Source organism: Rhinatrema bivittatum, chromosome 15 (genome assembly GCF_901001135.1).
Source record: "Rhinatrema bivittatum chromosome 15, aRhiBiv1.1, whole genome shotgun sequence".
Taxonomy (NCBI): Eukaryota; Metazoa; Chordata; class Amphibia; order Gymnophiona; family Rhinatrematidae; genus Rhinatrema; species Rhinatrema bivittatum.
In genome coordinates, this window is record NC_042629.1 from 23,168,899 (window position 1) to 23,195,890 (window position 26,992).

Consider the following 26,992-nt stretch of genomic DNA (forward strand, 5'->3'; position numbering starts at 1 on the left):
CTTTTTTAAACACAGCTATACTAACTGCACGAACCACATTCTCTGGCAACAAATTCCAGAGTTTAATTGTGCGTTGAGTAAAAAAGAACTTTCTCCGATTAGTTTTAAATGTGCCACATGCTAACTTCATGGAGTGCCCCCTAGTCTTTCTATTATCTGAAAGAGTAAATAACCGATTCACATCAACCCGTTCTAGACCTCTCATGATTTTAAACACCTCTATCATATCCCCCCTCAGCCGTCTCATCCCCAAGCTGAAAAGTCCTAACCTCTTTAGTCTTTCCTCATAGGGGAGCTGTTCCATTCCCCTTATCATTTTGGTCGCCCTTCTCTGTACCTTCTCCAATGCAATTATATCTTTTTTTTGATATGCAGCGACCAGAATTGTACACAGTAATCAAGGTGCAGTCTCACCATGGAGCGATACAGAGGCATTATGACATTTTCTGTTTTATTCACCATTCCCTTTCTAATAATTCCCAACATTGTTTGCTTTTTTGACTGCCGCAGCACACTGCACCGACGATTTCAATGTGTTATCCACTATGATGCCTAGATCTCTTTCTTGGGTTGTAGCACCTAATATGGAACCTAACATCGTGTAACTATAACATGGGTTATTTTTCCCTATATGCAACACCTTGCACTTATCCACATTAAATTTCATCTGCCATTTGGATGCCCAATTTTCCAGTCTCAGAAGATCTTCCTGTAATTTATCACAATCTGCTTGTGATTTAACTACTCTGAACAATTTTGTATCATCTGCAAATTTGATTACCTCACTCGTCGTATTTCTTTCCAGATCATTTATAAATATATTGAAAAGTAAGGGTCCCAATACAGATCCCCGAGGCACTCCACTGCCCACTCCCTTCCACTGAGAAAATTGTCCATTTAATCCTACTCTCTGTTTCCTGTCTTTTAGCCAGTTTGTAATCCACGAAAGGACATCACCATCTATCCCATGACGTTTTACTTTGGCAAAGTTCCTCATGAGAGGCTTTTAGGAAAAACGCCTTCTGAATATCCAAATATACTACATCTACCGGTTCACCTTTATCCACATGTTTATTAACTCCTTCAAAAAAGTGAAGCAGATTTGTGAGGCAAGACTTGCCCTGGGTAAAGCCATGCTGACTTTGTTCCATTAAACCATGTCTTTCTATATGTTCTGTGATTTTGATATTCAGAACACTTTCCAATATTTTTCCTGGCACTGAAGTCAGGCTAACCGGTCTGTAGTTTCCCGGATTGCCCCTGGAGCCCTTTTTAAATATTGGGGTTACATTTGCTATCCTCCAGTCTTCAGGTACAATGGATGATTTTAATGATAGGTTACAAATTTTTACTAATAGGTCTGAAATTTCATTTTTTAGTTCCTTCAGAACCCTGGGGTGAATACCATCCGAGCCAGGTGATTTACTACTCTTCAGTTTGTCAATCAGGCCTACCACATCTTCTAGGTTCACCGTGATTTAGTTCAGTCCATCTGAATCATTTCGTGAAAACCTTCTCTGATACGGGTATCTCGCCAACATCCTCTTCAGTAAACACTGAAGCAAAAAAATCATTTAATCTTTCTGCGATGGCCTTGTTTTTTCTAATTGCCCCTTTAACCCCTCAATCATCTAACGGCCATCTGACTTCCTCACAGGCTTTCTGCTTCGGATATATTTTAAAAAGTTTTTACTGTGATTTTTGCTTCTACGGCTAACTTCTTTTCAAATTCTCTCTTCGCCTGTCTTATCAATGTCTTACATTTAACTTGCCAACGCTTTTGCATTATCCTATTTTCTTCTGTTGGATCCCTCTTCCAATTTTTGAATGAAGATCTTTTGGCTAAAATAGCTTCTTTCACCTCCCCTTTTAACTATGCCGGTGATCGTTTTGCCTTCTTTCCACCTTTCTTACAGATCGATACTCTAAGGCCGCGGTAGAAACAGTGCGGCAGTGTCAGGCGCACCCTCGTTCCCCGCACGCACAGTTCTCTTCACCTACCGCTCGATACTCTCTTCAAATTGCATGCAAATGCATGCCGCGACTGCGAAGCCTTAGGCAAGCGTTAGGCCCGCGCAACCCATTTTACTGTATAGAGCGCCTATACAGTATCCTGGGTTCGCGGGCCTAACGCTTCACGGCCACGCTGGTATCTGTCATTTCAAATGTCATTTCAAATGACATTTGAAATGACAGGTACCAGGAAGTGGACAGTTATGTTCCCCGATGATCAGCAAACTTTCCCCCAGCCCCCGCTTACCTGCCCTGGCCCCGTCCGGTCTCTGGTGCAGCCCCAGTCCTGTCCCCTCCTCCCGAAGCAAAAAAAAAACCGAAAAAGTAGCAAGGCTCAGGCCTGCTACGGTAGTCCCTTCTCCTCTCCTCCAGATTTCAGCGCTCAAGGCGGCCGGGTGGGCGTGCATTCATCCAGGCAGAGGGAGCTGGCGGCGAAAGCGGCCTCCGGCTCCCTCTGCCTGGATGAATGCACGGCCCCCGCCGGCAGTGAATGAATGCCCGTGCGATTTCGGCGCTCAAGGCGGCCGGGTGGGCGTGCATTCATCCAGGCAGAGGGAGCCGGCGGCGAAAGCGGCCTCCGGCTCCCTCTGCCTGGATGAATGCACGGCTCCCGCCGGCAGTGAATGAATGCCCGTGCGATTTCACAGCACAGCGATACTTTACTACTCAGCCGCCAGTGGGATGAGGTCCACCGGCGGCCGCATTGGCTCCCACTTGCCGGTGTGTCACGTGCACCGGGCTTGCGCGACACACCGGCACACTGCAGGCGACACACTAAAGTGTCGTGACACACACTTTGGAAAGCTCTGCTCTAGGGCGTCGCCCTCAATGATGGCACAGGTAGGCGGTATCCGGAAATACCTGCGCTGGGACCGCCAAATACTGCTGCACCCCAGTCAAGGCCTCCAGGCCCTTTCCCTTCACTCCTCGCGGCCTCCCGTCTCACCATCTTGACTAGGTGGACGGTAGTATACTCCCATCACTATAGTCTTCCCCAACACACAAGGGATTTCTACCCATAAGGATTCAATTGTGCATTTATTCTCATGCAGGATGTTTATCCTGTTGGATTCTATGCCACCCCGGACATAAAGTGCCACCCCGCCTCCCGGGTGTTCCTCTGTCATTGCAATATAATTTGTACCCCGGTATAGCACTGTCCTATTGATTGTCCTCCTTCCACCATGTCTCTGAGATGCCAGTTAAGTCTGTCATCATTCACTGCTATTCATTCTAATTTTCCCGTCTTACTTCTTAGACTTCTGGCATTAGCATACAAACATTTCAAAGTTTGTTTTTTGTTTGTATTTTCATTCTACTTTTTAATTGATAGGGATAAGTTAGAATTTTTTAGCTCAGGTGAGTTTTTAGTTACAGGCACTTGGACTACTTTTCTTATAATTTGAACCTCACTGTCAGGATGCCCTAATTCTAATGCATCATTAGTATCCTTTGAAGATACCTCTCTCCGAACCATGCGCTGCTGAGCGACTGTCGGCTTTCCCCTTTGTTCTAGTTTAAAAGCTGCTCTATCTCCTTTTTAAAGGTTAACGCCAGCAGCCTGATTCCACCCTGGTTAAGGTGGAGCCCATCCCTTCAGAAGAGACTCCCCCTTCCCCAAAAGGTTCCCCAGTTCCTAACAAAACTGAATCCCTCTTCCTTACACCATAGTCTCATCCATGCATTGAGACTCCGGAGCTCTGCCTGCCTCTGGTGACCTGCGCATGGAACAGGGAGCATTTCAGAGAATGCTACCCTGGAGGTTCTGGATTTAATCTTTCTACCTAAGAGCCTAAATTTGGCTTCCAGAACCTCCCTCCCACATTTTCCTATGTCGTTGGTGCCCACATGTACCACGACAGCTGGCTCCTCCCCAGCACTGTCTAAAATCCTATCTAGGTACTGCACTCCCTTGCAGCCCCTGTTCAAGCATTATTTGTGTCTAGTACTAGTATGACTTGCCTATATATTAACAATAGATCCTATGTATTTTTGGCTAGGATCAAATTCTATAAGAAACACAAAACACTATTGTCAGGAAAAGAAATACCATAATCACTTAGTGCAATGTCAATCAAAAGAACACTAATTCTTGATTAATGTGTATCGGAGAAATCAATGCCATATTGAGAATTACCATAATAGACTTTGGCAATGCACATCAAAGATATTTCTGTAGACCTGACCTGGCACTTATTGTAGGATTGTTACAGTCTCTCCTCATATTAGATTTCCCCACGTTAGGAACGCAGTGACTACTATTAGAGCTGTAGGCTGAGTTTGCTGTGAAACAAAAACATAAGGTATGTAGGAAAGTTAATAATAGACTTGTTTCACCTACCAGCTTCAAATACACTGAGGAACACTTCACCACGGGACACAAGTGTGCAATTAGCAGCTGCTGTGTATGTTATTTCTGAAAGTCTGCAGTGAGCTAATCTTTTGCACTATTTTCATAAGAAGACTCATGCCGAGATGGAGCTACAGCAAAATGACAGAGAAATGCCAGACTCAGATTCAGTGATGCATGTAACCTGCCATGCCCAGGATCATTCACTTCAAAAAACAAATTATTTACCCATTTTGAATTGTTACCGTATATAGCGAGGCCACTATAATTTTCTCTAGTATATGTAATTTACTCATCAGACGTTATCTTTTTTAGGTACATGCTGAAAATATTTATTATAAAATAATGATTTTCTCCACAAACTGTTTGCATTTTGCTCATTACAACAACAATTCCATATAAACAATTTGTCTGCCCTTAAAATAGATGTAACCTACAGAGGCTCCTACAAGGTCAAGGTCACAGATCAGCAAGTAAGATTGCCAGCTAATACATCAGCCCTGCTGGTAATGGCTCAAACCACCGGGGGGGGGGGGGGGGGGGGGGGGGGCTTAGTGTACTCACCACACAATCTACTTTCTCATACTGTGCAGTGTATTTCACGTTCTCCACCATTTTTAGCTGCAGCTGGGGGTGGTCTAGTGGCAGAAATCTGCACTGCCATACAGAAACTTGGGGGCTCAGTTCCCAAGCCCACTGCTACCCTTTGGGCAGATGGGGACAGAGGAGGGAGTTGAAACCATTATACATTGGTGACACCTAATGGTCAGATTCAGGGTATCTACATGTCAGGTTCTGGATGCATAATCTGCTTTCTCCTGGACTACCAGAGAGTGAGAGCAGTTAGATAACCAGAGTTTGGACTTAATGGACTTCTCTGATCTCCTTTTAACCTAACCAACTATGGACCAGATCTCCTAAAGGGTTATTCTGCATTTTGTGCCTATGGGATAGGCCCTACATAACTAAAGAACAAACATAAGGTTTGAGATTTCTAAAAATGGGATGAGATTATAATACAAAAAAAAGCTCACATTTATTCTCTACATGTTTGAAACTATCTGAGCTAAAGTGTACTAGAACAAGATAAAAGAGTGGCCTAGCAAGGAGAACACAAGAAACAGACAAGCTGATAATTTGCTTGAGAAAGTAGCTGGCATGGTGTTATAAAATTATTATGCTGTAATAGATCTCTAAATATATACCGTACATACCACATGCTAGCTAATTCAGTCCCATCCCTTCATGGCTGTTGCATACAGAGAAACAATTTAACTTTTGATGTAAAAAAAATAAGCAGCTTCCATTACCGAGCCGTTGGCTACCTCAGCTGAAGCATGCCATAAATTAAAACCATAGACTAGTGTAAGAGATGCCTTCAGCAGCTCACGTTTCATTCTACAGTCACCAGACCCCCGGCTTCAGCTGCAAAACTGAGAACTGTTCCATCAGCCATGCTTATTGTGCATCCTGAAAAATTAAGTCCAACTGTATTGTCTTTTTACCAATTCCAAGAAATGTGAAAGAATTAGCTGTATTACTTAAGTCGGGCTAGAGAATTTGACCAAAATTAAGTATGTGCCTTCACTGCCTTAATGTTATTGTGAACAAACTACCAAGCAAGACCATGGACTGATGCAATGCAGCAGCAAGAACTGAAATACCCATTAAAACTCATCAAGCTCTCTGATCAATTTAATCCCCACTGAGAGACACTTACCAATTTATCCACTCACCAGCTCCAATGTTCTCTTAATAAACGACCTTAGTCGACAAACATAATACAGACAGTCAATATAGTACCTGCTGATTTCTAAGCACTACAATCATTTTTTCCAGCCTCTTAACCCTCCTAAGTAGAAGGGTTGAAGGAAGAATATACTTGCAAGCCTAGAGAGATAAAATTTTATATCCAAAACACACTAAAATAATTTGCAATTAGCACCATGGGGTCCAAAACTCAATTATGTTGGAGGTTCATGAACGTGCCTAAGCTTCTCAGTACTTTATATTCATTCCCTTCAGGGACTTCTCCACCTTTTCTCTTCACAGGGACCAAGCATTCCTGAAATTCAGCACTTGCCCTTATAACTTCAGCTTGCTTGCTATTCTTATTACATAAATCTGCTATTCCCCACTGCAGTAAATGTGAACTGGAGCACTATTGCATAGCAGATGGCATCGCAGTTTTGTTCCTTTTTTCATGAACGCGGGTGTGGAACCGTGTCATCGGCATGGATCAGTTTGTACCTTTCTAATAGATGGGGGCATGGTAAAGTAATTTCTATGATTATTTCTGAAATTATAATGGGATTGTTGTAATGGGGAATATACTTGAATAAAGAAAGCATTTCTTCTCCTTTAAATTTCTGAGCATTGCTTCATCTTATTATGGTATGTTGCCACTGTAATGGATTATGATGAAAGTGGCCTCACAAAGAGCAATGGTGCACAGTTGTACCAGAAAATGCCAATATTTTTCCAAATATGCATTTTTCTCCAAAAGGAGGAGCCAGGATCAATATCAGTTGAAAGATGCACAGGGCTACAGTCTTATCCAGCATTGGTTTTATTCCACTGACTTCATGGGTGTGTAGTTCCTGTTTTCCTGTGGGTAAGCAGTACAAGTTCAGGAACACAGGTAAAACTAGGACTGTCCTTAAAAAAATGGAGCTAGCTGGAAATCCTCAAAAATACCACTAAAACCCTATTAGTGACCGACCAAAGATCCGGTACTTCTCTGCTGGCAAGCCTCTCCTCCTGCCCCCAAGTATGCCCTCTCCCTTTTTTAACCCCTGTAGCTGTTACAGAACAGGAAGAATCCTCTGGGGTGATAGAATATTATTATTTTTCTCTGTTGTTCCAAGAATAACACTATTTTATTAGCATTATGCAAATACCCAATTGTTCTAAGTACTATGAAGTAGCAAATCGTGTGCTGATAAGAAATAGAGTCCATCACTGCGCGGGTGCATTTTTTAAATTTTTATACTTTTAGGGGGTGGGGAGGAGTTGGGACTACCTCGAATGGCGGCCCTAGGTTGAGATAGGGATCAGCCCTGACCCCATTCAACCTCATCATTTTTGCCACTATTTTTTTTTTCAGTTGCCACTTTAAAAGTGAGGTGGGAGCCTTGGACCTGTATTAGGATCCTGGGCCTCTTGCCTCACGTTTAACGCTTTTGAAATAGGTGATCATCTTTTTGGTCGGCCGCACTAAAATATGTGCATAGGATTGCTTATTCATTACCTTCTTTGCATGTATTTGCATTATTCAATTAAGCAAATCACATGCAAAAAAGGTTGCTGTAATACGGCAGGGAACCTGGGCAGGGATATGCAAAATATTGTGTATTTCACAGGATGTCGCCGCGGTAGTGCTCCATCAAGCACTACCATGGCTTGATGAATCTCCCAGTAAGTCAGGTAATGCTGAAAATCGGCCCGATAAGTACCTCTGCCCTGAAATGCCAAGACCCATCCCTCTGTTATTCAGCTGTTTAGTCGAATAAACAGCTGGCTAAGTGGTGGTCGCTTAATGCGGCTGAATATGGATACAGCCCCCACTTAGTCAGCTATTTCAGAAGTTACCCTGCTAAATGGCACTAAATATCAACCTCAGAGAAAACAGACAGGATCTCTTTCAGAACCTTCCCCTCCCAGTCATCACCCTAGAAACCCTTCAAATATCATTGGTTTCTTCCCTGCAAACTTTCTCCTCCAGAAAGGTATTCAGGGCCAGATGTACTGATTTTGGGACAAATGTCCTGTGTGTTTTTCTCAAGCACATGACTTCTGCTAGCAACATTTTTTTTACAAATCCTTTTCTCTCAAGATGGCATGATAGCAAATATTACCATCAATCTAATGCAGATTCCTAAAGGCTAGAAGTTGGAAATGAAGAAAGAGGTGCATGAGAGTAACCTGCACAGAGCGGCAGCTACTACCCTTAACAAAAGGCGTGAGAGTAACCTGCACGGAGCGACAGTTACTACCCTTAACAGAAGGCGTGGGGGTAACCTGCACAGAGTGGCAGTTACTACCCTTAACAAAAGGTACCTCTAATAACTTCATTATTAGAGGTAGATAGTTCATTCTTCATATCTCTACTATCTAAGATGAAGGTGGAATCTAGTAGGGTTAGAGAGTTACAGAATTAATTAAGGAGAATCAGATACTCCAATTAAAGGTAGAAATGCTAGAAAAGGCGTGAGAGTAACCTGCATGGAGCGGCAGTTACTACCCTTAACAGAAGGCGTGGGGGTAACCTGCACAGAGTGGCAGTTACTACCCTTAACAAAAGGGGGGGGGGTAACCTGCACGGAGCGGCAGTTACTACCCTTAACAAAAGGCGTGAGAGTAACCTGCACGGAGCGACAGTTACTACCCTTAACAAAAGGCGTGAGAGTAACCTGCACGGAGTGGCAGTTACTACCCTTAACAGTAGGCGTGGGGGTAACCTGCACAGAGCGGCAGTTACTACCCTTAACAAAAGGCGTGGGGGTAACCTGCACGGAGCAGCAGTTACTACCCTTAACAGAAGGCGTGAGAGTAACCTGCACGGAGCGACAGTTACTACCCTTAACAAAAGGCGTGAGAGTAACCTGCACGGAGCGGCAGTTACTACCCTTAACAAAAGGCGTGAGAGTAACCTGCACGGAGCGGCAGTTATTACCCTTAACAGAAGGTGTGGGGGTAACCTGCACGGAGCGGCAGTTACTACCCTTAACAGAAGGCATGGGGTATCCTGCACGGAGCGGCAGTTACTACCCTTAACAGAAGGCATGGGGGTAACCTGCACGGAGCGGCAGTTACTACCCTTAACAGAAAGCATGGGGGTATCCTGCACGGAGCGGCAGTTACTACCCTTAACAGAAGGCGTGGGGGTAACCTGCAAGGAGCGGCAGTTACTACCCTTAACAGAAAGCATGGGGGTAACCTGCACAGAGCGGCAGTTGCTACCATGGGCAACAACTGGATGGACCATTTGCTCTTTATCTGCCACCATTACAATCTTACTATGGTTGAAGACCAACAAAATGCAGAAATAACCAGTCAGTTCACAAGTTAAATAGTTTATAGCCATTGATTCTCTAGCCAATCTTCTGCTTTCCGGACTGAAGGCTAGGGATACTGTGGAAGCAGTGCTGACAGGCCCAAGGAGCAGGAAGTCATAGCCACTGCCCAACAGCAAATACCTAGTAAGCAGCCTGCAGGTCCATGCATGACACATTTTAGAAGGAGCTGAGTCTTTGGCCCTTGGAAACAGAAAGAAAATCTAATTCCCTACATTCCAGCTATTGAGTTTGTTGGAAAGACCTGATTCCTAAATAAAGAAAAAAAATAATAGTAATAAAAATCTGATTCCTATGGAATATTTCCAGTTAATAAAGTGGTGTCTTTTGCCATCAGGCTGATGTAGAGTATGCAACAAAAATGTTATAAACATTTAGAGGATAACTTTCAAACACAAGCACACGTGACATATACTGTACATATGGCCACGAGCCTATCCTACACAAGTATTTGATATATGCACGTTTTATAAAAATATGTGCATCTCTATCCTGCAACATATACGCGTATGTAGGCTTATGCAAAGAACGTACAAAGAACGTATATCAATGCATTCAACGTGTGTACTTTTTCTACCTATTTTATTTATTTATTTATTTATTTAAACGGTTTTATATACCGACAACCGTTTGCACATCGTGTCGGTTTACATGTAACTTACAACCAATGTATATATAGGCATTGCCTTTACAAAGAACAGAAAACAATAGAACGCAGTAACAGAGCAAAAACTAGATAAATTAGAAAGGAGGGATTCAACTAGGAGTGACATAGGTGGGGGCAGGGAAAGAGTAAAACAATGACACAAAGGGAAAGGTTATGTACAGAGTTTAGCGAAGCATTCGTTATATACAAGGTTATATACAAGGTTATATAACCCTGTATATAACACTCGTTATATACGAGGTTATATACAAGGTTATATAATATTCGTTATATACAAGATTAAGTGATGCATTTGTATTTATTGCTGGTTCTTGATTAGGGGAGAGAAGAAGGGAGAGGAGGGCTAGAGGGGGCAAGTGTTAGATGTGGGTCCTGGAGGGGGAGGGTTAGTAGGTGATGATGAAGGGGGGTAGGCTTGGAGGAAGAGCCAGGTTTTAAGTTTCTTTTTGAAATTGGGTGTGGAGGTTTCGGTGCGTAGGTCAAGAGGCATGGAGTTCCAGAGGGTGGGGCCGGCGAGGGAAAGGGCTCTGTTGGCTGTGGAAATAAGTCTAGTAGATTTTATGGAGGGAGAAATTAGAGTTCCACGGAGGGAGGAACGAGTAGGTCTTGTGGAGGTGCGAGGGAGGAATGGTGGGTTTAACCAGTTGTAATGTTCATTGGTAATGCTTTTGTGAATGAGGGTTAGGGTTTTGTAAATAATGCGTGAGTGAATGGGAAGCCAGTGGAGATCAATGAGGGTGGGAGTGATGTGGTCTTTCTTATTGACATTAGTGAGGATGCGTGCAGTAGCGTTCTGAAGGAGTTGTAAAGGTTTGATGTAGGTAGCAGGGAGGCCAAGGAGGAGAGCGTTGCAGTAATCGATCTTCGAAAAAATTATAGATTGGAGTACAGTACGGAAATCAGAGAAATAGAGAAGGGGTTTGAGTTTTTTGAGGGTTTGTAATTTGAAATAGCAGCTGCTGAGAATAGATTTGATGTAAGGTTTGAAGGTGAGTTGGTTATCGAGTATAACACCCAGGTTTCGTGTGTCGGAGGGAAAAGTGGTAGAGGAGAGGGTAGAGGGTATGGGTATTGACGAATGTTTGGAGGAGATGAGAAGTTCAGTTTTTTGGGGATTGAGGGATAAGTGCATGTCAGTGAGGAGCTGATTGATGGAGGCAAGAATAGTGTCCCAGTTTTGGAGTGCGGTGAGAATGGAATTTGTGAAGGGGATGAGGATTTGCACATCATCTGCATAGATGAAGTGTGTAACACCAAGGTTGGAGAGGAGGTTGGTGAGAGGGAGCATATAAATGTTAAATAGGGTGGAAGAGAGGGAGGATCCTTGGGGGACACCACATTCGAGATTAACAGGTGAAGATTCAAAGTTGTCAGTCAGGACTGTGTAGCTACGGTTTTGGAGGTAAGACTTAATCCATGAAAGAGCAGTGCCGGAGATTCCTATGCTGATGAGAGTGTTGATAAGGATGTTATGATTGACAGTATCAAAAGCAGCAGAAATATCAAGCATAGCAATGAGATAGGAGTTGCCAGCGTCCATTCCTTTGATAATGGTATCTGTTAGGGAGAGGAGTAGGGTTTCCATACTGAGATGTTTTCGGAAACCATATTGTGTTGGTAGGAGTATGTTGGATTGTTCGAGGTGGTCAGAGAGGCGGGAGTTTACTAGTTTCTCAAGGACTTTGGAAAGGAAAGGGAGATTGGAGATAGGACGGAGGTTAGATAGGTTGGAGGGATCAAGGGAGGGTTTTTTTAGGATGGGCTTGTTTTAGGGAGTTGGGGACCAAGCCTTATTCAAGGGAACAGTTCACAATTTTGGAGAGTGAGGTGGCTATGGTTTTAGGAATGGTGAGTAGAAGTTTGGTGGGGATGGTTTCAGAGGGATGGGAAGAAGGTCTCATCTTTTTTAAGATGTTCTCTATTTCCAGAGTTGAGGAAGGTTCAAACGATGAGAGGATGGTGGGTGTGTGTGGGGTGGGGAGGGTTATATTGTTGGTATTAGGGGTGAATTTAGCAGTGATGTTGGAGATTTTATTCTTAAAGAATAGAGCAATATATATATCACATTATATATTTTAAAAATATATACTCACATTTTTAAAAGTAGCGCTTACGTAAGTTGGGGTATTTTAAAACATGCACGTGCCAAGGAAATTACCAGTTGTTATCAGTTAGTTTTCCAGTTCACCCAGTCCTTTTCCAGGTCATCACGACGCCCCCCCAGACCTCACTCCCATTCAGTACTACACAATAAACACATTTAATATCACTTATGCCAGGCAATTACACGAGTAAGTAGGCAAATCTACATGCATGCCTTTTAAAATAGCTACTTGTGCGCGTAAATGTTGGCCGCTCCCCAGAACGCCTCTCGATCACCCTTTTTTTTTGCACACGTGTGTGTGTAAAAGTGAAAGCACAAATGTATTTTAGACATAAAATATGGAATATTTTAGTAGAAGCTACTTATACGCATATATGCTAATTTTTACGCATGTAACATTTTGAAAATTCACCCCTTAGAGAGAACCTTTCAGAGTGATCAAGCCAGCAACTAAGGAGTTAGCTGGCTAGATGAAAGGATTTGAAAATTGCCATTCAAAGTAGTCCTTTTGGAGATTAATTGGATCGGGGAGCCAACTACACACCTATATGGAATTTGCACACAGTTTTCCCCTGCATAGCCCTAGCCTCAAATATAGCAGGGACAAAGGTTATCCTGTATCCACTTAAGCTTTAGTGAATTTGGATAAGCGACCGCTTGGCATTTTAGTGAAGATTCACAGCTTTTAGAGTTAAAGAAAATGCTTTAAAGAACAAGAGCTGCAACGCTGTACTTCTGGACATGCTTTAACCTCTACATGAACTACAAAACCTCACTGAGCAGCAACATATTATAGCTCAGTGTTTCCCAACCTTTTCAAGCCCAAGGCAAACCTACATTAAAAAAAATGTTGTGTGGCACACCATGGTGGACCTGGAAAGAACTCATACAGACAAAAGAAGAGCTAGGAAAGCACTGAAAGCTTCACCAGGGAAAGAGGGGGCAGAGACGCAAACGAATCTACCTTGGACCAGCTCCCTGTATACGTAAGCCAGTGTGGTCTGGGCAGCCGGCTCGGTCAGTTACCTTGGCTGCCAGAGCTCCATCACTGCTACTTTTCCCAACACTCAGGTGCTGGTGCAATAAGATGTGTGTTAAAATGGGTGCTCATAATGAGTGCCCATTTCCCTAATGCACGCACATTCACATCCCCTGGGCACCCGATGCAGTAATAAAATGAAGTGCTGCATTAAAAAGGACGCACTAGGGAAAAATTGGGTGTCCCTATTGCTCAAATGCATTGGGTGCCCAGAACTGTAACAGGCATGCGTCTGTTTCATCCTGCTTATTTGTTTATTTATTGGAAATATTTATATTCCGCTTATATCGAGATAACGTGCTAAGCGGATTACAATAATTAACAGATCATATTCAAAATAAAATGACAATAAATACAAGAGAATTAAAAGCAATTGAAATAATAGAAATTGAGCATAAAAATGTTAAAAAAATTATTTTTGAGCAGCATTAAACATTAAGTATTAAAATTCAATCTAGTTGAAAGGCATGCCTAGAAAAGTACACTCTCACTTGTTTTCTAAAAACACCAATATCTTTGGTAACACGTAATGCCAACGGTAATGCGTTCCAAAGACTGGGTCCTGCTACAGACAACTGTAGCGGTCACGATAGAGAGAGCACTAGGGGACGCTGTCCATTGCGGGACTAGGGATGTGCGCCCTTGCGGTGAGATGTCCCTGCTGGGAAGACTGGAGAAACCTGGAGTCCCTGACCCTCTATCGGACCTGCATGCTTCTGTGAGGCCACCAACACAATGGTGGTGTCTGAACGGTCCTCCGACCATTCCAAGCCCTTTCGGACTGGCTGCTGGGTAACAGCCAGAAGCGGCAGGCCGGACAGAGGACAAGGATGGAGAAGACCTCAGGCATGGCAAGGCAGACGAAGACTCAAGGCCTATGCCGAAGGGCGCCCTACTCATCCCAGCCGGGCTGGTCGCGAACCACACATTAGACAGGCAAGATAGAGTTCAATCGAGGACAAGGCAAGGACAGAAGCAGGGACAAGCCCTCCGAAGATCTGAACAGAAACCCAGGCTCGGCGTACAGAACTCGGAGCGGAGGCAGGCCAGAACTGAGGCTGGTATCAGGGGCAACGGAAGGTCCGGAGACTTGAGCTGCCAGTCAGGAAACAGGGCAGGAAGGAACAAGGCAGGTCAGGCAAGAGATGAGATGACTCCATGGCACCGGATGGTCACGGACCACGAGGGACAGGTCAGCGGAGCTGAGGACATCTGGACATCAGGAACAGATGGACATCAGAAACATCAAAGACATCGAAACAGAGACCGGAACATGGAACAAAGAGGGATCCCAAGAAGAGCTGGAACGCCAGGCAGAAGCGGGAAATGGAGACCAGCTCCAAGAAGAACTTGCGAAGGTGAGGAAGGAATGAACACGGAGCCCTTTTGTAGGGCAAAGCAGGAAACACCCAGGGAGGACCTTGCAGGTGGGGCCAGAGGGGCCACTCCCTCCTGGCCCTAACTCCGGAGGAGAGACGCGGGCCGCCCCTAGTAGGGCAGGAACAGGAAGTCTTCAGGACCCTGGACAGCGGCCCAGCAGACGCTGATGTCGAGGAGGAGCTGGAGTTGGGCCCTGCAGGCCCCGACGGAGGCAGCTCCCTGCCGCTGAAGACAAGGCTGATGGCGCCTCCACGCTGCAGGAAGATCCGGGGACTGCGGCCTCCAGGCCGCAGGATGGCTGGCGGCAGCGAAGGGACTGAAGTCTGCGGCTCCCAGCCGCGGTGAAGGGGAACTCCAGGGCAGCCTCCTGGCCGGAAGAAGAGGAGGCCTCTAGCATCTGCGGCTCCTGCTGCGTGAGGGCAGGCCCCCAGGCCTGCTAGAAGATGGTGGCCTCCTGCCACTTCCAGGAACCCCAGCATGGCTCCTGCCGTGCCAGTGACGACATCGGGGGTCGGGCCGGTCGGCCTGAAGAGAAGGTAAGAGCCTGCTCGCAAACAACGACCTTTGATGTATCTCTGTAAATGGGCAGTCGTAGTGGAAGGAACTAGCAATAATTTCTGATCCGAGGAACGCAACAGTCCATTGGGAGCATAACATTGCAATAGGCCTGTCAGATAACATGGGCCATTCATATGCAATGCTTTAAAAATTAAAACTGCAATTTTAAATTTAATCCTGTATTCAACAGGTATCCAATGAAGTTCAATAATTTTTTTGTGAAATATGTTCTCTTATCTGAGTAGCCGTTATTAATCATACAGCAAAGTTCTGCAAAACCTGAATTGCTTGTAAAGACGTTAATGGTAACCCTAAAAAAAACAGAATTTCAGTAGTCAACAGTACAGAAAACAAATGTCTGCACAGCAGACCAAAATTCATGTACTTTTAAGATATTTGAAATATATCTTAGGAGACAGAGTTTGAAATATCTGGAATTTAGTATTTGGGCAATATGATCTTTGAAGCTCAACCTACTGTCAAATAGTATGCCAAGATTTCGTACAATGGACCCCAAAATCATAAGCAAACTGATTTGAATCCTGGATAAAAAGTCATGTTCACATGTAAACAAATGACCTCGGTTTTATCTATATTAAGGATAAGATGGTTTTGTATCGTCCAATCATTGATCTCCTGAATACACAGAAATCAGATTCAGGATCAAACATGGATCTCCTTTTACAACAAAATAAAGCTGCAGATCATCTGCATACAATCTAAATGAAATTCTAAGCATATTCAGGAGTGAGCAAAGCGGTCTGAGATACACATGAAACAAGGCTGCTGCCAGTACAGATCCTTGCGGTACCAAACCAGTTGGACTGCTGCCCATTTACAGTTACTCTTTCTAATCTATTATCAAGGTAAGACCGAAACCAGGCGAGAATGGCTCCTCCTACTCCAAATGATTCTAGTGTCTGCAACAAAACACTGTGAGATACTGTCTCCCCCCCTACCACCACCACCGTCCTCTGGTCAGACCACATGTTAATAAAAACCAAACTCCAAGTGGACTATACACACATCCACACTCACAAAGACAAATGGCTCCTCCTACTCCAAATGATTCTAGTGTCTGCAACAAAACACTGTGAGATACTGTGTCAAAGGCAGAGGCAACCTCTAAAAACAAGGCAATAACTGCCTCACCTTTGTCAAATGCTTGAAGAAGAAAGTCAATCACAGACGGAAGGTGCATTTCTGTACTGTGATGTTGCCTGAATCTACATTGAAAGGGGTACAATTTCTGATTATCTGATAAAAAATTAGAAAATTGTGAGTATACTACCTTTTCTAATAATTTACCCAAAGATAGCAAGCTTTTGCACATGCAGAATTTTTTTTTTCACTTCTAGTCATTATATTATACCTTTATTTTTAAACACCAACAATAGTGTCATGAGTAATTTTTAATTTATCATAAGCCCTTGACTCGCAGATTGACAACGCCAGCTCCGGGGCTGGAGTTAAATTTGCCATATTAATAAACTCCCCCACACAAAAATCAGGCCACATCCTGGATCTGATATTCAACAACAACAAAGTAACACCCAACTCCCCCCCCTACCACCACCACCGTCCTCTGATCAGACCATATGTTAATAAAAACCAGACTCCAAGTGGACTATACACACATCCACACTCACAAAGACAAAAGGCGTATAGCGTTCACCAAACCATGCTCTAGTGAGACCCTAGAAAAAACCTTACCTGATGCCCTAAAGCAACTGGGTACATCGAACACCGTAAATGCAGTCAACTCATGGACCACAATCAACACGGAGACAGCAAAAAAGATATGCCCAACCATCGAAAAAGAAATTGGAACCACAGCAAGACACAAAGCACCCTGATATAACCAGGATTTTAAAAAACATAAAACACCGGTTAAGACAAGCAGAAAAAGCTTGGAGAAACAACCCCACAAGCCAATTACGTGACCGCTACAGAACACTCCTATACATATACACAACAGACATCAACAAAGCCAAACGGAATTTCTACACTCAAAGAATCTACAACTACCAATACAACCCGAGAGCTCTATTCGAGTATGTTACTCAACTGACGCGACCCATCAACAATCCATCAAACAAGACTTCAACAATATTGTCAGAAATTCGCCCAATACCTTATAGACAAAACTTCCGATCTAAGTCCAAAAAGCCCGCTGATCAACCTTGAACCTACTGCGCAAACATCCCTTACGGCACCAACATGGTCATAGTTTGAGACCGTAGCCTCCACCAAGGTAGAAACCATTGTTCGGAAGATCAACCCAGCAGCACACCTACTCGACCCCATTCCAACAAAAACCCTCAAACTTATCTCTAACTGCCTAGCAAGACCCATAGCAGACATCACCAATCTCTCCCTCGAGCAAGGAGTACTCCCGGATTCCCTGAAATGCGCTGTGGTCAAACCTATCTTAAAGAAACCCCAACTGGATCCAACCATCCCGTCCAACTACCGGCCCATCTCAAACCTACCGTTCCTGGCCAAGATCATCGAGAAGACAGTCAACCACCAGCTATCAGAATTTCTCAAAAACCGAAATATACTGGCTCCCGCTCAGCATGGCTTCTAAAAAATCTCACAGCACCGTATCACTACTACTCACCCTCACAGACACAGTAATACGAGGATTCGACAATGGCACATCCTTCCTCCTAATTCTACTTGACATCTCCGCTGCATTTGACACTGTCAATCATAAGATCTTACTTCACAGGCTAAGAGAAGTAGGTATCAGTGGCACCATTCTCCAATGGTTTCAATCATTCCTCACCAACAGATCTTTTAAGGTAACCCACGAAATCAAAATATCAGAAAGAATCCCCCTTCCTCAAGGCTCATCTCTATCCCCTACCCTCTTCAACGTCTATATGCTACCACTATGCAACTACTTAGACAAAACAGGGCTCACCTACTTCCTATACGCCGATGACATACAGATCCTGCTCCCCATTAGAGATAACACCAACAATACGCTAAACAGATGGGAATCCTACCTGTCAGATATAACGTCCATCCTCACCCAAATGGCACTAACGCTCAACCAGAACAAGACAGAAATTCTTCACCTCTCCAGAAAAACATCAACACCCAATCCCGACCCCACAACACTGTCCAAATACAACATGCTCACGACAGTTAGAGACCTCGGAGTCACCTTGGACAAGGAACTAAACTTCAAATTTCATATCAAGACACTGATAAAAGAAGGATTCTACAAACTTCAAATCCTCAAGAAACTCCAACCCCTACTTCACCCCCCAGACAACCGGACAGTTCTGCAATCCCTCCTTTTCGCCAAGATAGATTATTGTAATGCCCTCCTAACAGGCCTCCCCGCAGCCACCCTCAAGCCCCTCCAGCTCCTCCAAAACGCAGCCACACGGTCTCTAACAAATAACAAAAAAAGGCTCACATTACGCCCACACTCAAACAACTCCATTGGCTGCCCGTCCCTTTCAGATCACAATACAAAACTCTCATGCTCATACACAAAGCAATCCATAATGATAAAGCCAGTTGGTTACAGAGACCACTGACCCCTTGCAACTCCACCAGAAATCTCTGCTCAACCAACACAGGCCTTCTCATCACTCCCTCCATTAAGGATGTGATTTGAGTCACCACAAGAGACCGCGCTGCATCTATAGCTGGTCCCCACCTCTGGAACAACCTTCCACCCTCTCTCAGAACTGACCCCTCTATGCCCTCCTTCCGAAAGAACCTCAAAACCTGGCACTTCCAGAAAGCATTCCCTCCAGATAAATAATCTCCTCCTTATGCCACCCCCCCCCCCCAGATAAATGATTCCGCCCCCGCCTCCCTGGCCCTACCAACCCCCCTCCCTGCCACTGTTCATATCAAGTTAAATCAGAACATATTCTGTTAAGAGGTTTTCATGGGTAATGATTCAGATGGACTGAATCAAATCACGGTGAACCTAGAAGATGTGGTAGGCCTGATTGACTGTGTTTAAAAAAGGATTGGATAAGTTCTTGGAGGAGAAGTCCATTACCTGCTATTAAGTTTACTTAGAGAATAGCCACTGCCATTAGCAATGGTAACATGGAATAGACTTAGTTTTTGGGTACTTGCCAGGTTCTTATGGCCTGGATTGGCCACTGTTGGAAGCAGGATGCTGGGCTTGATGGACTCTTGGTCTGACCCAGTATGGCATTTTTCTTATGTTCTTATGTTGAGTTATTTTAATATATTACTGTTAAATTATTTCGTAACCTAGTAAGTTAGTTAGTTAATCTGTTACAATGTACCATGTCATTATAAGGCTTGCCTTTAGACATCATGTTATATGTAAACCGATGTGATATGCCAAATCGAATGTCGGTATAGAAAAGCAAATAAATAAATAAATAAATAAATAAATAAATAAATATTAAAAGGTGTGCATTGGGTGCCCAGTGATTTTCTGCATCAAGGGTAATAGCTAATAGCACTCATCATAGATAAATTCCATGTAGATGAAGCTATCAGCTATGCAGTTGTTTGGATGCACTAATCTCCTTATTGCATTGGATGCTAGTCTAGCTCATCCAAAACGCGCATAAAACTCAGAGTGAATCACATCCAGTGTTCAGTGCATGCTCTCTCCTCTCACTCATTCTGGGGAGAGGTCAGAGGCTGGAAGGACTCAATAGGGGAAGTTCAAAACAGGGACGATAAGGAGGTGCTGTGTGCAATGTATGTGCTGCAAAAAACAGGGCCCAGCTATACTTGTTTTGCATGCTGCCCACACTCCAGGACTCATGCAAGTAGCTAGGAAATCGAGACATGCTGATTACAAATGCTCTCAGACAGGAATTCCTACACGTTTAAGAGCCACTGTTGCTGTCTCTTGTTTCTGGGAGGAGCTGAGAGCAGAGTCTAAGTACTGGCCTAGATCTGATCATCAGGCACAGGTGTCTTTTTCATTCCACACCTGATCAGTTCTGAAGGCACACTGGTTGGGAAATCCTATATTAGATTTTTCACTATGTTTTCAATTCTGTTACACTATCATCAGTTTTAAACTGTTGATTCCTGGGAAGGCTTGGATTAAAAATTATTAATTTTTGTACCAGTAAATTGTGGAAAATGCTAATTAGAGCTAATGAAAGGTTATTATAAAAAGCAGTCTTAAAATGCATTTATAAGGGTCTGTTTTCATAAAGGCTTTTCTTCTTCTGTGTCTATGGAAAACTCTTTTTGATTGAAAAGTCTGTGATGTTTACATTTGGGACACAGAGATTATGACATACAACTTCCAAATGCCATGAACTTCTCTAGACATGGTTCATTTTAACCTAGGGGCACAACTCAAGTTTAAGTTAGGCCTGTATTACACTGACATATATAGAGTATACAGCAGGCTACACAAGGGAAAGGATACTGTGGCAGAATGGCAATTGAGATCAGAGCAGGCCAAGTCCGAATGGCTTACAGTTGCTGCCTCTAACAGAAAGTCATTCTTTGGGAGGACACCCACCCACTCATAATTTTAGGAGGTTTCTAATCCCCATAGAGTAACCTACCAGGCTTCAGGTCCTAAGGAAGAGGTGAGTCAATTATGGTCTTTCAACTCCATTTACCAAGTCTTTGCTTTTACACAGGAATTGAAAACCCAGGCAAGTGCTCCTGACTTCAATGACATTTGAATACAAAATGCCTGTTTCTTAAGGCCTTCAGCCAGAAAGTTCCTGGCTTTGGCCATTATTGTGACACAGGGCCTAAACTTCTGACCCTTACTTTATATTTCCGTTCTGAAGGGGAAATGCTGAAAAACCTAAGTATTCAATCCAGCCACACAAAATCTAAATAACTTGTCTGGAAGTGATTTAAATTCAGAACCATGTAGCCCCTTAAGAACATAAGAAGAAATTGCCATGCTGGGTCAGACCAAGGGTCCATCAAGCCCAGCATCCTGTTTCCAACAGAGGCCAAACCAGGCCACAAGGACTTGGCAATTACCCAAACACTAAGAAGATCCCATGCTATTGATGCAATTAATAGCAGTGGCTATTCCCTAAGGGGCAGATTTTATAAATCTGCGCACACGCGAACAAGAGTACGCGGGATTTCAATAGATACGCGCGTATCCATTAAAATCCTGGATCGAGCCGCGCAGCCTGACTCCGTTCCCTCCGAGGCTGCTCCAAAATCGGAGCGAACTTTCCTTCGCCCTACCCCCCCAGCCCTATCTAAACCCCCCACCTCTATCACGAAAGTTACGCGTGCTCGAAGCAGGCGTAACTTTGCGCGCGCCGGGCCAGCTGCTGCGCTCCATGTTCCGGTCTGGGGGCTGGTCCGGAGGCCGGGGCCACGCCCCCGGAACGCCCCCGGGCCGAAACCAAGCCCGCGGCACCGCCCCCTGACACGCCTACCCCAAGAAAGCCCCGGGGCTTTGCGTGCGCCGGAAGCCTATGCAATATAGGCTCGGCGCGCGCAGGGGGGTTTTAAAAGGGTTATGCACGTAACCCTTTTAAAATCCGGCCCTAAGTAAACTTAATTAATAGCTGTTAATGAACTTCTCCAAGAACTTAACCCAGTTACACTAACTGCACTAACCACATCCTCTGGCAACAAATTCCAGAGCTCTACTGTGCACTGAGTGAAAAAGAAATTTCTCCGATTAGTCTTAAATGTGCTACTTGCTAACTTCATGGAATGCCCCCTAGTCCTTCTATTATTTGAAAGTGTAAATAACCAAGTCACATCTACTTGTTCAAGACTTCTCATGATCTTAAAGACCTCTATCCCCCCTTATAAGAAGACATTTAAGAACATAAGAACATAAGAAAATGCCATACTGGGGCAGACCAAGGGTCCATCAAGCCCAGCATCCTGTTTCCAACAGTGGCCAATCCAGGCCATCAGAACCTGGCAAGTACCCAAAAACTAAGTCTATTCCATGTTACCATTGCTAATGGCAGTGGCTATTCTCTAAGTGAACTTAATAGCAGGTAATGGACTTCTCCTCCAAGAACTTATCCAATCCTTTTTTAAACACAGCTATACTAACTGCACTAACCACATCCTCTGGCAACAAATTCCAGAGTTTAATTGTGCGTTGAGTAAAAAAGAACTTTCTCCGATTAGTTTTAAATGTGCCCCATGCTAACTTCATGGAGTGCCCCCTAGTCTTTCTATTATCCGAAAGAGTAAATAACCGATTCACATCTACCCATTCTAGACCTTTCATAATTTTAAACATCTCTATCATATCCCCCCCTCAGCCATCTATTTGACTTTTTATATTCCATCTTTAGCAAATAAATTTGAACAAAAACAGTTTACAACATTGAGCATAAAAATAATAAATACTAAACTTTCATAAAGTGAAAAATAAATAAAATAATAAAAGTATGAATAAAATTACATCGTAACATATCAATGTTACTTATACCTAAAGATATTACTTATACCTAAAGATATTAAAATAAACTTGTTAACTTTACATTTAACAAACATAAAAGATATTAAAAAATAGCAAGAATAAAAGTCATTATAAACCCAGCATAATAAAACAAGGAAAACTGCCTGGTCTCTTAGTCAGTGGTTCTGAATGCTTCTCTAAAGAGATATATGTTTTTAATGATTTTTTGAAATCCTTACTATTTGAGATTTGGCTTAGGGCATTAGGTAGGGCATTCCAATGTATAGGCCCTGCTACAGAAAAAGCTCTTTGACGGGTAACGTTTAGTCTTGCTAATCTGACAGAAGGAACGTCCAAAAGGCTCATATTTGAGGATTGAAGCTCTCTAGAGGGTTTATATATTCTCAAAATAGAGCAAAGCCAGGAAGAGTTAGGGTTATTTAATAATGAGTGAATTATGGTTAGTATGTTGTACAAAATTCGATATTTGATAGGCAGCCAATGCAGTTTACATAAAATCAGAAGGTGCCGATAGTGCGCTGAGAGTGGACACGTTAGTGGTTTGTTAACCCTCTGAAAGGCAGTCATAAGGCGGAGCTGCATATATTTTATGTTAATATTATGTAGGGTGCAGAGGAGGGTGACAAAACTAATAACGAGGATGGAACATGTCTCCTCTGATGAGAGGCTACGCAGGTTCGGGCTGTTCAGCTTGGAAAAGAGTTGAGAATGAACATGATAGAGGTTTATAAAATCATAAGTATGGGTAAAAAAGATGTTATTTACCCTTTCAAATAACACTAAAACAAGAGGACACTCCATGAAACTAACAACCTGCAGTTTCAAAACAGATCGTAGAAAGTACTTTTTCACGCAGCACTGAAGCTGTTGCCAGACAGTATGATCAAGGTGACAAGCATAGTTGGGTTTAAAAAAGAGTTTTGGACAAGTTCCTGGAGAAAAAATCCATAACATGTTATTAGCCAGGTAGAGTAAAGCCACTGCTATCCCTGGGAGCGAGTAACAGTAATCAGATCCACTTTATGGGATCTGCCAGGTACTTGCGACCTGGACTGGCCACTGTTGATGGACCTTGGTCGGACCCAGCATGGCTAATCTTCTGCTTGTCTTAATGTTTCTATACCGCCTTCCTTAAACGAATTTATGTGGAACCTTATTTATTTTATTTATTTATTTGTATGTTTTTATATACTGAAGTATTGGCGGGGGCCTTCACTCCGGTTTACATTTATAACAACGCTATACATTGAAGTCAGATGAACAGCTTTAACAGAGTTAAAGTTATAAAGAATATATACACACACTTGTTAAAGGTCTAAGGATGTCAGAACTGTTAGAAACAGACATATTTTAACATATTTACAAATATATCAGATATAAACAAGAGTAAGTAAAAAACTCTTGGGGGCAATACAGACAGTGGGTTAGCGATACATTATCAAGTGATTTGAAGATTAAGATGATTAGGAAGTGAGTTGATTGGATAGGTATTGGGTAGGGGGATGAGCTGAGGGGAAAAAGAGAGGTTGGGTCTGGAGGGGGAGATTAAGGAAGAGGGAGGGGAAATGTGGTATTTAGGGCAAGAGGAGGAGTAGGGATGTAGGTAATTCTTAGAGTCATTGGTTAACCTATTCCGTCCTTGTATGCTTGTATGCATTATATGGAGCAGAGTGAATGTGTTCGTGTGTCTGCTGTGTGTGAGAATGGTGCAAGCCTTTGCATATTACAAAGCCTCATGGTGGGACACGGGAGGGGGCCTGGGTGAAGCATTAAGCATTGGTATGTTTAGGTTAATGTAATGTTATGTTATATACCTCCTTTCTGCATGGTCCTTCGTAGCCCCAGTTTCTTTCCTGATTTTTCCTAATCCAGCATGTGTCTTGTGTTTCCAGCCTTCCTGCAGAGGTCCTACATTGCTTTTGTGTTTCCTGATTTTCCTATTCAAGTTCTGCTGCCTGCCTGCACTCAAGAGCCAATGCAAGCAGAAGCCACCCATCCCTGCTCCTGCAGTAACCCGCCACACCTCTGACGTTGCACTGTAACACAGACTGCTGGGGAGGGGATTGGACAGGGACTGAGGGAGAGGCGGGACGTTCCCATTCCCCGCCCCACCACGCTTCCCCTGTCCCCAGATCTGCTGCTTAGATTTGGAGGTTGACTCCTAGATCCAGAGAAAATTCATCAAGATCTGGCTTAGTCTGAAATGATGCTTATCCTTCAAGGGTAATGTAGTCTAGTACAGAACATAATTCTATAGTACCACTGGGATGCGCAGAGTATAAAAACCTCTGATGGAAATAACTACTATATTGCATTGTGCTGTAATATGCGATTATGCCTTTCATTTTTCACCCTCTCTCCAAGTAAATGGTTAGCCTTTTATCAGCAGCAATGGGGAATGTGTCTTCATTGGCGAGAGAGAATAATTCCAGCTATTTATACAGGATGACATCAAAAGACCCCCAAGCGAAGGATGGATTTACCTTTTCCCATCAAGCTATTACATGAAGCTTACAGGGAGACTTAAAACTCTGAAACAAGTCTGCCACCTGTCTCACCAATTAACTGGCGGAGACTGCACTCTGAGAGATGGCATGGCTTCATTTAAATGTTGAGAGATGTGATCTGAACACCGGGAGAAGGGACCTGTGTGCTTTCAAAAGCTTGTATACTATAACATCTTTGAAAAATCCTTATGTTGACCCCAAAAAAGGTATCACAAACTGCAAAGAATCCCATTTTCTCCAGAACCGATACAGATATTAGGACTCTGCACTTAACATTAACAATCCAAATCCTTGCAAGTTTAACTATGCTGAAGTTAAGGAGCAGTGCTGTATCCTGCAGCTCCTAAAATTTCCAAAACAATGTTTCACATTTACACTGCACATGCAGCTGGCATCAGTGCAGCTTCCACTAAACAGAGAGAAGAGACTGTGGCAGGGTTGCTAAGTATCGGAAACATTTAGTGATAGTTTAAAAATAATTCCATGTCGATAAGAACATCCTGCGTGAAGGGCCTGGGTCTCTGGTGCAGAGGACTCGGTCTTTGCAACACTGCCCCACTCAGGAAACGAGGGGACTAAGTCTCAGGGCCTACGGAGGTGAATCCTGGAACAGTGCATTCAGCTGTACAGAAAATGGCAATAGTAAAAAAGTTGAACTGTTCGTAAAAATGAAGCAGTTCCATGAGTTAGCAAGCCCTCTGCGCACCTCTCTGCAGGGAGCGAGAGTTTGGTTCCCAGCTTAGGTTAACTGCTCGGGAAGAAGTTCTGGCTCATGGACCCCAGCCAAGGGCTACCGCTGCTATGACTAGGCCAAGCGACTTGAAAGGGGATAGGAAGTATGGGAAAATATCCCGGGCAGGGCTGATAATACTGCAGCCCAACAGAGGCCCAAAAGAGCCGGAGGAAATTGTTTGGGCCTCACACCCAAAAAAAGATAATATACTGTCAAGAGCCTACACAAGGTTTCCCAAAACAAGAGCAATAGAGCTAAATTCACACTTAGGTGAAAAGTGTGTTAAAAATGATCAAAATATAGAAAGATGTGGTAAGACCGTCCAACGTTCAGTGACCCAGAGAAGGAACGTGCAAGGAAACTCTTCCTTTCTTCTCTTCATGCTAAAGTTTCATAAGCTACCGCCTGTCATTTCCAACACTCTGTGCTCCGTGGTGCTGCATCAGTCTTGCGTGTACAGCCCCTCTGTATAAGAGACCATGAGCCCCAGTCCTCTGAAGCACAGAAGTAAGTGCCCACTTCCACATTCCAAGTTACAGCAGGAGTCTGCATTTCTTCCACATCCCATATGCTACACACAATGGCCAGAAACGGATTTGTGTCACTGAACACCTTACGGTCTTGTGATATCAATCAGACTATAATACAATACTGCAGAAGCAAGCGGGAAATGCCGAGTACATTCTGAGCCAGACCTCCATCCTTGTATTTTCAGTTATCCCTGGCTGTCTCCTAGCATGTGTCACAGAGCAAGCTCCGTGCTAAATATTCCCGGTGTGTCAGAAATGTGTAATGCGATAAAAGAGAGAGATTGCAAGCCTACCTTTCTCTCACAGCGGTGGTGCCAAGAACAGGTACGCTATGGCAATCAATTTGTTCTGCAGACAGTCAAGCTTTCCTAGCATACTAATGCAAGGCTCCTTCGACTTGACTTCCCCGTGCCCGGGTCCCGACCAATGCAAGGACGAGGGCCGAGACAAGCGCTGCAACTAATCAAGTTTACGTGTGCGAGGGCAGGGGATTAAACTTCCACCAGGGTTTCACTCGGGCGGGCGCCGAGGACAGCTCACAATATGCACAGCAAGGTCAGAGTGAAACACCTTCCGCCCTGCCCTCCTCAGATGCGAACACCAGGACGCGTCGACTCGAGCAAACTAA

The 26,992-nt window shown here is 43.7% G+C and overlaps 1 protein-coding gene across 5 annotated transcripts in view; it reads right to left on the reverse strand.

Moving 5' to 3' along the window:
- Positions 1 to 26,992, reverse strand: part of NRIP1 (nuclear receptor interacting protein 1) — a 91,608-nt gene that overhangs the window by 10,144 nt on the left and 54,472 nt on the right. For 2 of the 5 annotated variants that reach the window (XM_029578494.1, XM_029578495.1), the window contains exon 2: positions 4,355 to 4,494. The exons of the other annotated variants lie outside the window; for them this stretch is intronic. The gene's annotated coding sequence lies outside the window, so the exon portion shown is untranslated. The remainder of the gene's footprint in view (positions 1 to 4,354; positions 4,495 to 26,992) is intronic. 5 annotated transcript variants of the gene reach the window in all.